Genomic DNA, 11,998 nt, shown 5'->3' with positions numbered 1-11,998 from the left:
AGTAAAAGTAAAAGTAGGCTTACTCATAATGCAGAATGGTCCATTTCAGAATACTATATTACACTGTAATATTATAGTTTCTACTGCATTCATGTGTTCATCACTTTCATGTTGCAGCAGGTAAAGGTTGAACTCATTTTAAATACTTCATGGTCGCTTTAATAATACATCATGATTTATTTGTGAACATTTTGTATTAATAATCTTAATTTGCAAAGTAAAGAAAGTTATTAAATAAACAGAGTAAAAGTATTTATAGCCTTTCGTAACGAGGCGGGTAATTTGAACGCGTCAAGGCTCCGCCCTCTGCATTTGTTTGTTTGCTCACCTGCAGATAATGCTAATTAGCTTATTATACAGATGTAAACACGGTCTTAACTTTCACTACAGCTACTTTAGTAACATGAAATAACTAATCTACGACAGTTACACGACATTGCTTCAGGATGGGTTTATATTTTGTAGAGGAATCTTTATATTTGTGTCGGTTTTAGCAACTGAAAATTAGCTAACGAGCTAACGCTAAAGCTAATGCTAATCCGTTAATCAACGGGCGGCAGCAAAGATGGAGGCCGGAGCTTCCGGTTCTGCTGTTTGGGGCCATTCTGGATGATTCCAGATGTTCATTTCACCTGGAGGTGCTTCTTTTTGCTAAGGTAAGAGCTGCTTGTGCTAATGTTTGCTGATGTTTTGCTAACGTGCCTGTATGTGTGAATATCTTTGCTTGGTTAAATTAAAACAGCTCTGAGGGTGCTAACCAATGCTAGTAGCTGCTTAATGAATGTGGTTCAAGTCTTGTGTTTGTGATTGTGACATCTGCAGCTGAAATGCTCCTATTTTCTGTACATTTGCATTATTGCATTGGCACTAATTTAATTTTTTCATTTTGTCTTGTCTTGAGCTTGGCTGTTGATTTAGTGGAGACATACAGTATGAATACTGATGTGTGAGTATCATGAGTGGGAGGGTTGAGTTTGATTTATGGGAGATTGTTGTTGTTTTGGCGTGCCACCTTTAATTAATACTATCAAACATCTGATTCATGGATGTCTTGCACCTGCATAACTTTTCTGTAAATATCACACTTGTGGCAACTCGTGGCTTGATTACTTTTTGATAAAACGCTAATGTTACTTTCTATTCTAGTTTACTGATTGAACTAAATTTTTATTTATTTTATTAGGCACTTGTGTTTTTTCCAGGTATTTTCATTGAGCCAAAGATGAAATTACACATATCATGTTGCAGTGTCAGCGCTCATTTCATTTTACAGAAGAGACTTTTGATATAATAGGTACACAGATGCAGGAAAACATGAACATGTAAACAGGACAAAACATAGGTGTATTAAATGCACATAAAGTAAATAAAGGAGGAAAAAAGAAAAAGTAATAAAAGGGGAAACTAAGTACAGGTACAGGACTTCCTTAACTCTTTCTAACCCCTTATCTAGGCACTTAGCTTAACTACTGATACACTTTACATTTACATTATCACTTTGCTGTAGGGCTGCAGCCGACGATTATTTTCATTGTCGACTAATCTGTTGATTATTTCTTCGATTAGTCGACTAATCTTTGCAGCCCTACTTTGCTGTTTCCATTCTTAGTTTTCCATTCATACTTTCTGAGCTATCTCTGGCACAAGAATTTCCTCTGGGATTAATAGTCTTATCTCATCTTGTCATATCTTACCTTATCTTACATCCAAGACATCTAGTCATCATGGCATTTTTTCTACACACTTCATATTCAGCCAAGCAAATAGAAAAAAGTGTTTATAAGTCACTTTGCTTTACTTTCTAACATAAGTCCTTCTAAACCCCTGAGAAGGCCCATTTGTCCTGTGGGTTATCATTGCTGCTGCACAGCCAACATTAAGCCTATATTGATGTTCTGATGGTTATCTGCTACATAACGTGTCATGTGTTTTCAGCTTGTTTTTTAATCAAGATTAAGGTTAGCCTAAAATGTTTATCCAAGGCTTAACCAAAGTAAATAACAACCTGTTCTTGAACCATCTGGAGTCCATGGAGTCTGCTGATGATGCAACAGCAGTCAATTTCGTAGCCCAGTGGTGTGCTTGTTGGTGGTCTGACGGAGATGTTGATCGTACGTGCTGTTGTGATTGTATCTTGAAATGGTTTGTGTCAGTCAAATTGCAAGAATCTTCTCTTCTCAAGGCATAAGTAACCACTTAACTTAAACATAGCAGTTGTGACTGTGGATGGGCCGTAGAAATTTTCAGAGGTTAAATATGAGTAATTATCTCAATCTGCTGTATACACATCAGGTGTGTTTCCTGGGTTTGAAGTCATCCATCTCACTACACTTAGTGGAGTAGTGTTCTCTGCAGTCAAACAACAAACAAACCAGATGTGTTTTTGCTGTACTATTGTTGGTTTCTTTCTACAGTTGCAGTGGTATATTGTGATATGTAAGTTGACGGTTATAAAACTGTGTGCAGTGGATGGAGAATCTTACCCTTATTACAGTTTCAAAGGTGAGACTTTTTACGCAAACTTTTATTTAAAACATGGTTTCAAGTTTGTATTTTAGTAATAAAACATGAGCTCAACTGAAAACAACCCTTTCAAGCAACCCTGTTTCTTTCTTTAGTAAATCAGGGTGGAGCACCTGACCTCCTTCCTGCAAAGAACATAAACACCACACAGATATGTGGAACGTAAATACAGTTGAGTTTGATTTATGAGATGTCAGGTGGCTGCTGTTGTCTCGGCATGTTGCTCTAAGCATAGTATTTATTTGATGATTCAGGACAGTGGTTCCCAACTGGTGGCTCGTTGTCCAAAAGTGGGTCGCTGCTCCATTCTGAATGGACCGCAAGTGACTCGCAAACGTGTCAAGTTTGTAAAACATGATGGTAAATCCTCTGTAATGGTTGGAGGTGCATTATTTAGGGATGACTACATGGCCATGCAAGTAACAAAAAAATCAGATGTGTTTCTTCTGTGTTGATGTAGATACTGTTGGTGTCTTTAGGAGGTCAGACATGTTTAACCGGCCTCCCTCCTACCAACCAATCAAAACTTTAAAATTGGCGTGCCTTGGGTTTGTATAGTGCAGTATTAGGGGACAATTATTTGGATGAAAGCTTGCAGGTAGTGAGGAAATCTAGAGCCTAAGCATCAAATATCAAATCAGTGTATATTCTGCGTTCACATACTTCATGTGTGTTACCTACCTGAAATACATTTGCAGTTTTTTCATACATGGGGTGTGTTCCCAATCGCATACCTTTTCCTTTTTACTGTCAGCATTTACTGCAGCTGCCCTTGAAAAGTACGTACTGTTGCATGCAGGATGCACACAATCGGGACATTATACGTCCTGATAACATTACACCCTGAACATTTACCCGCTTGCTTTACGTCTGTTACCATGGAGATTAAACAATCGGCACTTACTGAGTTCACTGAGGACAGAGATGAACCCGGAGAGCTCTGCTGTTGTTACTTTGCAATGTGTGTAGTTAAATTTTGAAGTTAAAACTGCATAGATTCAACAGTGGAATTACATCTGCAATTCTCCATCATTGTTACTTTAATATTTATGTTCTGTTGTTGTTTATTTATGATTATTTGTTGACTTTAAAAATTAATACTTATATTTATTACTATTCCACTGGTCAACAGTTACTAGAATGTGCTGTCATCCGTCATTGACTTCTGAGAGCTGTCAATCAGCTGTCATCTGTTTGTGGCTCAGTCGATGTGACGTATCGTCTGCTGTGCAGACGACTGTGGGTCAGAATAGCCAGAGAAGCATGCTGGCTTGCATTTTCCAACATTGGATCAGATGTAGTGGAACATTCTGGTATTTTTGGCATACTGCATTTGACATACTGTGTACTGAGACATACTAAATCTTTTTCCAGCATACTATATAGTATGACAGTATGGGTACTGGAACACACGGATGGCTTCTTCTTTTTTAGGTCAGTCTTGTCACGCTAACTTGAAATCTCATACATCAAAGAGCTGATTGCTGCACTTCTTTTTTTATAGGACGAGAGGCAGGGTACACCCTGGGCAGGTGGTAAGACTATCACAGGGCTGACACATAGAGACAGACAACCATTCATGCTAATTTCACATGTACAGCAAAGTTAGAGTCACCGATTAACCTGCATGTCTTTGGACTGTGGAAGAAAGCTGGAGATCTGGAGAAAACCCACGGTGACACGGGGAGAACATGCAAACTCGCCCCAGCTAGCCGACGGGTTCAGTGCTAACCACTGCTCCACCGTGACACCTAAATATAGTGTACACTTAAACTGACATGTTTTTAGATGGCTACGTTATGTTTTGCTGTTCTCCCCGTCTACAGCAGTACATTGCTGAGCTTCTGTGGTGAGACTCCTGCTTGCTTCTCCAATCTCAGGATGCGTCGACCATCACTGTTGGTAAAACACTGACTATGGATAAATATAACCCCGCTTAAAAATCCAAACTATTCCTTTAACTGCTATGAAAAAGCTATGTTTCTGACCAAATTTCTATCCAAATCCTACGAGGAGTCACAGACGCCCACCTGCTCCCTGCACACAGATGGGGTGATGACGATGCAGAAAGCAAACATCCACTAACTTTTGCCCTTCCCCAAAAAGTACAGTTCCATGTACTCCATTTATCTTCTGACGCACACAAGTTATCCTGACATGTGGAGAAAAATCTCCCTGCTGACTGTAGTGCAGCACAAATCCTGACGCACGGATTTTCCCATTTGACTGTAAAATGGGTTTGTGTAAGCACCGCTGTCTCCCATTCACCCCCTCAGCCTCTGTGTGTCTCTATGAAACAGAGGAAAGACAAACAATGCTGCAAAGTGGCCCCTCTGCATGACCGTGTTGAAAGGTTGAAAAGAGGGTTTGTTCTGCAGCCGCCCGTCCTCCTACGCTGCAGTTTTTCCAGGTCACCGGGTGCTCGTAGTGTCATCGAAAATCGGGAGGGAAGGAGGCGATTTTCCCTCTGTCTGGATCTCAGTCACTTGTTGTCAGACTCCCCTCCCTCTGTTTCTCAACATCTGCTCTTCTTTTGTCTCCCATGTTGTAGTGCTGTGTCTTTTGATTATTCACACTATCGATCCTTTTGTTATTTTTATGATTAATTGATTTCTGATTAGTCTATAAAAGATGAAAAAACTGAAAAGGTCAGTTCAAGTTGATGTCTTCAAATCTAACAGGCCCCAAAATTACATTTATTTATTAAAGAAAGTTGATTTAATACAATCACTCAATCACTTTTTTCAAATTGAGGATTTTTTTTAAGGGTGATGACATCACCCTAAAACGTGACGACAGACACTCAGATCTTCATTCGAAAACCTTAAAAGAATCTTCTTATGTAATAAAAAGACGTTCAACCTTACTGTTACTCATAACATACATTTTATCATCCTCAGTAGCTGCAAACAATCTTACAAAACATTCCTGAATTTCCACAGTGGTTGAAAACGTTTGATGCCAAAAGGCAACGTTTGGTGATATTTGGCAACTTTTGACTCCACTTGAAACCTCCAATTTAAAAAAATTGCAATTATGCAATCAAAATTTTTCGCTTCATCAAAAGGCTTCGATATCAACAGTGATTTTGAAGTGTCTTTTTCCTTGGAAGCTGTCCACTTTGTCTGTAACTGTCCATTTGACCCAGGCTGTTAAATCCAGAGGAGCCAAGTGGGGTCAGAAAGGGGGAAGTTAAAGCATCCTGATTTCTTAACTTCCTTTCAGTCTGTGAACCAATGAGGTGCGCTTGTTTCCTCCTACTTGACGCCCTGGTCAGCAGGGCTGGGTGGTTTGGAGGTGGATGTGTGAAGGGAGGGAGAGCCCAGGACAATGTTGACCCATAATCCTTTGGTGATGATGCTGCCGGGGAATCCTGGGAAGAGAGCGAAAGACAAAGAGTCTCATTTGAGTCATAAAACTATTTTATTTTTGTAAGATAAACCTCCTGTATAAGATACGTGAGTTTTTGTTCTATGCTTAATATGCATATAAGTCAACATTCAATACGTCTGACGAAGTATAAAATTCAATATTGAGGCTCATTTTAAAAGCTCAGCGACTGGTTTCCTCTGACAGTGCAGTTTTTCCAGGTCACTGGGAGCGCTGGTCATTACATACTGGGAGGGAAGTATCAAGTTCTCTCTTTTCTATCTCAGTCACTCATTCTTGTTCTCCCCTCCTTATTCTTCTTTTATTTATTAACATCTGATCTGCCAACCTGTTATCATATCCAGGTTGTCTAACACTGACACTTTGTCATGCCCCACTGCGTCTCCTAACAACACAGAGGGCACCCTTTAGCTTCACTATGTGACGCACAGCACGTGAAACCCATTGTAACACTTGGTTAATGTTGTGAAACAGTTGCGGTTAGGTTTAGACAACAAAAGTACTTGGTTAAGTTTAAAAAAAGATCATGTTTTTGGTTGAAATAAATAATTTTATTACAGAACAATAATGTAACTTGATGTAAAACATGCTACATGGGTGACGTCAGTGCATAATGACCGTACAAAATTATGTTATCTTAAAATACCCTTGCCCTTCAGTTTCACGCAGGATTCAAACTGGTGTGCTTTCATATTCGACCCATTCACCACAGGGTTTACCACAGATTCATTTATTTGTGGCGGCCTGCCGTAATTAAAACATCTGCCGCCATATTAGGTTCTCTACTTTTGGAGGTGGACTGTTGAAATATATTTTTACCATTCATTACTCCACAGTGTCACAGTGCAGAGTGTACTGTGGGTACAGACGGAGCAGCAGAACGTCAAGCGCCGTGAAAGTGAAGCTTAACTGTTAATTGCACTGGGGCTACATGTTTGCCTCCACTCACAAACAGCTGCTCATCTCCTCTGTCGATCCGATCAGAGCTGATCGGCTCGACTGATCAGTAATCTACCCTGCAGTAAAAAACTCTACAAACTGCTTCTCGGGAAAAAAAAGAGGAGTTGCACCTGCACTGCGTTCACTGACTCACAAAAACCTCAGAATTTAGAGAATGTTATGCAAGGAAACAGGCAAGAAAAAAGCAACGTAAACTTATCTGGCGTTCACCACACATAGATTCCAATTCTGTGGGAAACACTGCACCACAACTCCCTCCCACTCATCGAGGACTTCGTCGGTCTTCATACTATTGTCAGTTGCTGTCAGCGTCAAGTATTGCAGTAGATGGCGTTACATAAGAGTTAGCTGAAAGCTCCACATCACATAATGTCACTAAAGGATGCCTTTTGCATTGATATTCCCATGGCTAGCTAATCACAGCCACTCTTGTTCCTCCCGCGTTACTCTTGTTATCACTGTTTACGCTGTTGGCAGCCAAAGTGCCGAGCGAGACGACAGAGACTTGTTGAGATGACACCAGCACAAAGGGGTTTTAAAAGTTTCAGAGATGTTCAGATGTATTTGTCAGAATTAAATAACTGGTTTTAGATTTTAAGTATGGCTTTAAAAGTTTCAGAGTCAGGCTGAACTTTTTTTTTGGTCATTTAACGGGTTCTCAACTCTGTTTATGATGTCAACTCTGTTGCCATCATCAGAGTTTTTAAAGCAAAACCTTAAACAGCCTTGACACTCTGTTTAAGGTTTTGCTTTAAAAATGATCATTACATAATGTATTTCATTCATTTTTAAAACTACATTTAGAGGAGTTTGTTAAGACTTAGTTGGAGCCTGGTGTGTCTCATGAAGATGCTAAAGTGAGCCTTTGGCGCCACAGTGCTCGACAGTGCGAGTGTTTCACTTGCATTTGCGACTAAAAATAGGTGTGTGCGAACTGTAAAAAATATTTAGGGGACAAGTGTGCATAAAAAAAATCAGCCGAAGCAGCCTATATTTTTGTCCGTAAAAAAAATGATAATCTAACTGCAAATGTTGGAGGAACTCCAGTCGCCTTCCCTCTTCCCCGTGTGACACGGTTATGGGCGGTTTTCCAAGCCACTGTCGGCACAATGAATATAAGTCCCACTGTCGGCAGGGTGGAAATAAGTCAAAGTGTGGAGGAAGCGGTGGACCTATGGGGAAGCCTGCTACAGTCTCCCCACAGTTAGGGACCGTTCTCCACGGCCAGGCTGTTGGCTGGGTGGGAATAAGTCAAAGTGTGGCGGAGACAAGGGACCGGGAAAAGCGGCGGACCTCCGGGGAAGCCTGCTCCAGTCTCCCCACAGTTAGGGACCGTTCTCCACGGCCAGGCTGTTGGCTGGGTGGGAATAAGTCAAAGTGTGGCGGAGAAGAGGGACCGGGAAAAGCGGCGGACCTCCGGGGAAGCCTGCTCTGTTCTCCCTGCAGTTAGGGACCATTCGCCACGGTACCGCTGCTGGGCACGGTGGAAATAAGTCCTGCAGAGTTTCAGAGGACCTGGAGAATGTTTTAGCATAGAAATAACATTATATAAGATAATCATATTGCAGAGATAATATATATAAGATAATAACATTAAAGACAAAATTAAATTGCAATACTTTTTCAAAATTTGATGATTTTACCTTTCTGTATACAACATTACATTACATTACATTACATTTTGTATACAAATTCATTAAATAATTTTGCTTGTAAATGTCTATTTGCATCACGTTTATTACGTAAAACACATTATTTGATCAATTTGCATTGTGCCCCTAAAGTTCTTTGTGTGCTCCTTACTTTTTCAACTTAGGAGCACATGTGCTCCTTGGGAAAAAAGTTAGCGACAAGCCCTGTGCCAACATCACATGCCGAGGGGTGTGAGGAAGCGTCTGTATTTGTCTACCAGGGAATAAGAATGGGCTTGTTCCGCTCTTGGGTCCCTGGTTATTTTTGAGACTGATACTAGTTGTAGATTACTGTACTTTATTTTTGAGTAAATCCCACATACAACACCCTGCTGCTATAAAGGAATACCAAAGCAATAAAAGTATTTTCACCCCAGCTGATGCCCAGATGTTTGCCTTTTTTTTTATGAAGGAAACTTTGTATTTGTGACCTCTTGCAGAATGATTTATATCTACAGTAGGAAATAATGAGGTTGGTGCTGACAGCCACAGACGGGGTGGGGAAGTGTTGAGAGGTTGAATCCAAATTCTTCTAAACCATGTCTGAAAAAACAGTTGGCCTTGACCTAATTTAAAAAGACCACTTTACCTGCAGCTGGCTTTGAGACTGCATTTGTGAACATGTGTGAATAGACTGTATAGTGACCTAGTTACTGAGTGGACAGTCATGTCTTTGTATAGCATGAGTGCTCGTATATGTCGACTTGCTTGTAGACCCATGTACATATTTACACACCAGGGCCACAGAAGCCCTTAGTAATGTTGAGGAAATGCCTTTGTAGAGATAAAACCCTCACTGGTTAATTATTTATGTTTTCATCTAAAGTTTTTAGGTAAATTTCCACAAAGAAAAATGTGAATCAGGATGAATTTCCCTCATTTCATTTCATGACAGCTTCTCACCTAATATCATGTTCATGTATGTGTATGAGGATGCTCATCTCTACAGATGTATGTGGGCTGTGGGCACTTGCACTTAAGGGAAATCTTAACGCCACAGCAGTGATATACAATACAATGATACAGTGATATTTTAGACAATGGTGTTCTTTCAACTTTGCACCAACAGTTTGGGAACGACCCTTTCCTGTTTAGTGCACAGGTCCATAAAGAAATGGCTTCCCAGTTTGCTGTGGAAGAGGTTGACTGGTCTGCACAGAGCGCTGACCTCATTACCTCTGGGCTGAACTGGATTGGCGGCTGTGAGTCAGGTCTTATCACCCAACATCAGTGGCCCACTTCAGTAGAGCCTTTGTAGCTGAATGGCAGTAAATCCCCGTATTGAGAGAGCCTTTCAGAACTGTACTATATTTACTGTCTATGTGTATAGGTTTACCAGGAGGCGTGGCCATGGTGACCCAGACGGTGATCTGTCTCTGTCTGTGTCTGACGGAGTCGTTCTGACAGCTGAACACAGGCTGCTCCGGACTGGGGGACAAATCTAAGAGAGAGGAACACACATACTGATCAGTGCTGGTGTTTGACTGATAGATAATTTCACTGGGTTCATTTACAGGCACAAAACAGTCCAGTTTTTATGAATTCTGTACCCTTACTGAGCAGTTTACATGGTAAATGAAAATGAATACCCCACTAATATTTGTGTTTACATGTAGCTGTGCATACTCTGATTAACATGTCCTGATGGGTCTTGCATCATGTCAATATAGGGAAAATCACCAGGAATAGAAACACAAGCAGACATAGTTTGAAAAGGTTGCAGCTAATGGTTATCTTCCTCATTGATTCATCTTATTATTATTTTTGCGATTAATGGTTTGGTCAATGAAATATTGGAAAACTGTGAGAAATTCCCATCATCAGTTTCCTGAACCAAAGGTCACACCTTTAAATTATTATTATTCATTTTTTCCCAACCAATGACCAAAACCCAAATGTATTTGAATTGCAGTTAAAGCAGCAAGTCGTCTAATTTGAGATGCTTGAATTAGAGAATAGTCAATATTTTAGCCTAATTTAACAATTAACACGTGATTAAATTGTTGTGTATTCATTTCTTTTGATGCACTTATCGATAGATTAACCCATTTCAGTTACATTTCAGTTGTAATGACGAGACTCTTGTATCTAACCTGTCTCACGATGGTCTAATCCCAGTTCACATTTCCTATTAGTGGGTGAACAAACCAGCGCTTGGTGAATTCTGCTTCACAGTGATAGAAATAGCTGACATCGAAGGATCAAAAAGTGATGTTGCTGTGAATGCTTATCCCTGTGGTAACTTTTCTGACACCTCCTGCTGTCTGTATTCATACTGAAAATCAAGATCTAGCGAGCTTCTGCCTCCTGCTCCAATGACAAGACTCTTTAGTCATTATTATACAGTGTATACACTTTATTATATTTATATATTAATGCTGAAGAACACTAAATATAAATACTTAATCATATTATATATTGTTCCAACCCAATCGACACAAAAATGTTAGCATTGTACGTTTCTGTAAACCACAGTATGTTACATTTGCCAGTTAGTATACCTGATATATTGAAACTCTGTATTACTTTTCAGGAAAAGATCAGGTTTGGACTTAAAATACCCGGTTTGGGTTTTACTGGTTTTCATGCCACTATCCCTCATGTTTAGGGACTAAAGAGCTACAAGAAACAAAGTGATGACTTGACAACCGTCTCACCTTGGTGACACATGACATGATATGTATAAAATGTGCAAATGTAAGGTATTCGTGGTTTGCAGAAACTTACAATGCCATCATTTTCACACTACAGTGACTACATACTACACCTGACCTGGCTGACTTTGCTGCTACTAATCACACCACTGCGTTAGCCTACTTGTCTTGTAAATTTGTCTTTAATTTATTTTGTATAGTCTCTATTTTTACTTATATTCTCACTTTCTCTATTTATCTGTACTACAGTACCTCTGTCCCTGCGCTGCTGCAACATCTGAATTTCCCCTCTGGCGATCAATAAAGGTTTATCTTATCTTTTTAATGAGTGTATTCAGTGTAGTTTTACTCATACTCATGCTATCAGTGACTAATTTTGTCGGTGAGGAACTAAATTAATCCCCTTGTAGTTGAACCGTAGCAGAGGAATTCATTAGAGCATCCAACCAGCTGTTGTTTAGATGTTTATCACGCTTTTCTTATCTGGAGACAAGTTTTTACCTGCTTCAATGTAGGGATGGGCAACACAAGCAAAAACACTATTCGAAAATCGTGGCAAGTATTCGACAATTTTTCGAATAATCGCGTGGGTTCGCGGATTTATTTTTCCCTGGCATGATTTACAGACAGGCATCCATGGGCAGCTCTGTGTTGCCGGAAGACCCTGCAGCGCACATGCAGCGAATCCTACTGTGTACAATAGTTGTTGTTTTATTTATGCTTCAGCTTAAATATTTGTTTATTTTATAAAGACATTACTGGAAGATTTAAGAGCACTGA

This window comes from Epinephelus fuscoguttatus, linkage group LG7 (assembly GCF_011397635.1).
Source record: "Epinephelus fuscoguttatus linkage group LG7, E.fuscoguttatus.final_Chr_v1".
In the NCBI taxonomy this organism is placed as follows: domain Eukaryota; kingdom Metazoa; phylum Chordata; class Actinopteri; order Perciformes; family Serranidae; genus Epinephelus; species Epinephelus fuscoguttatus.
This window is presented reverse-complemented; position numbering follows the sequence as displayed.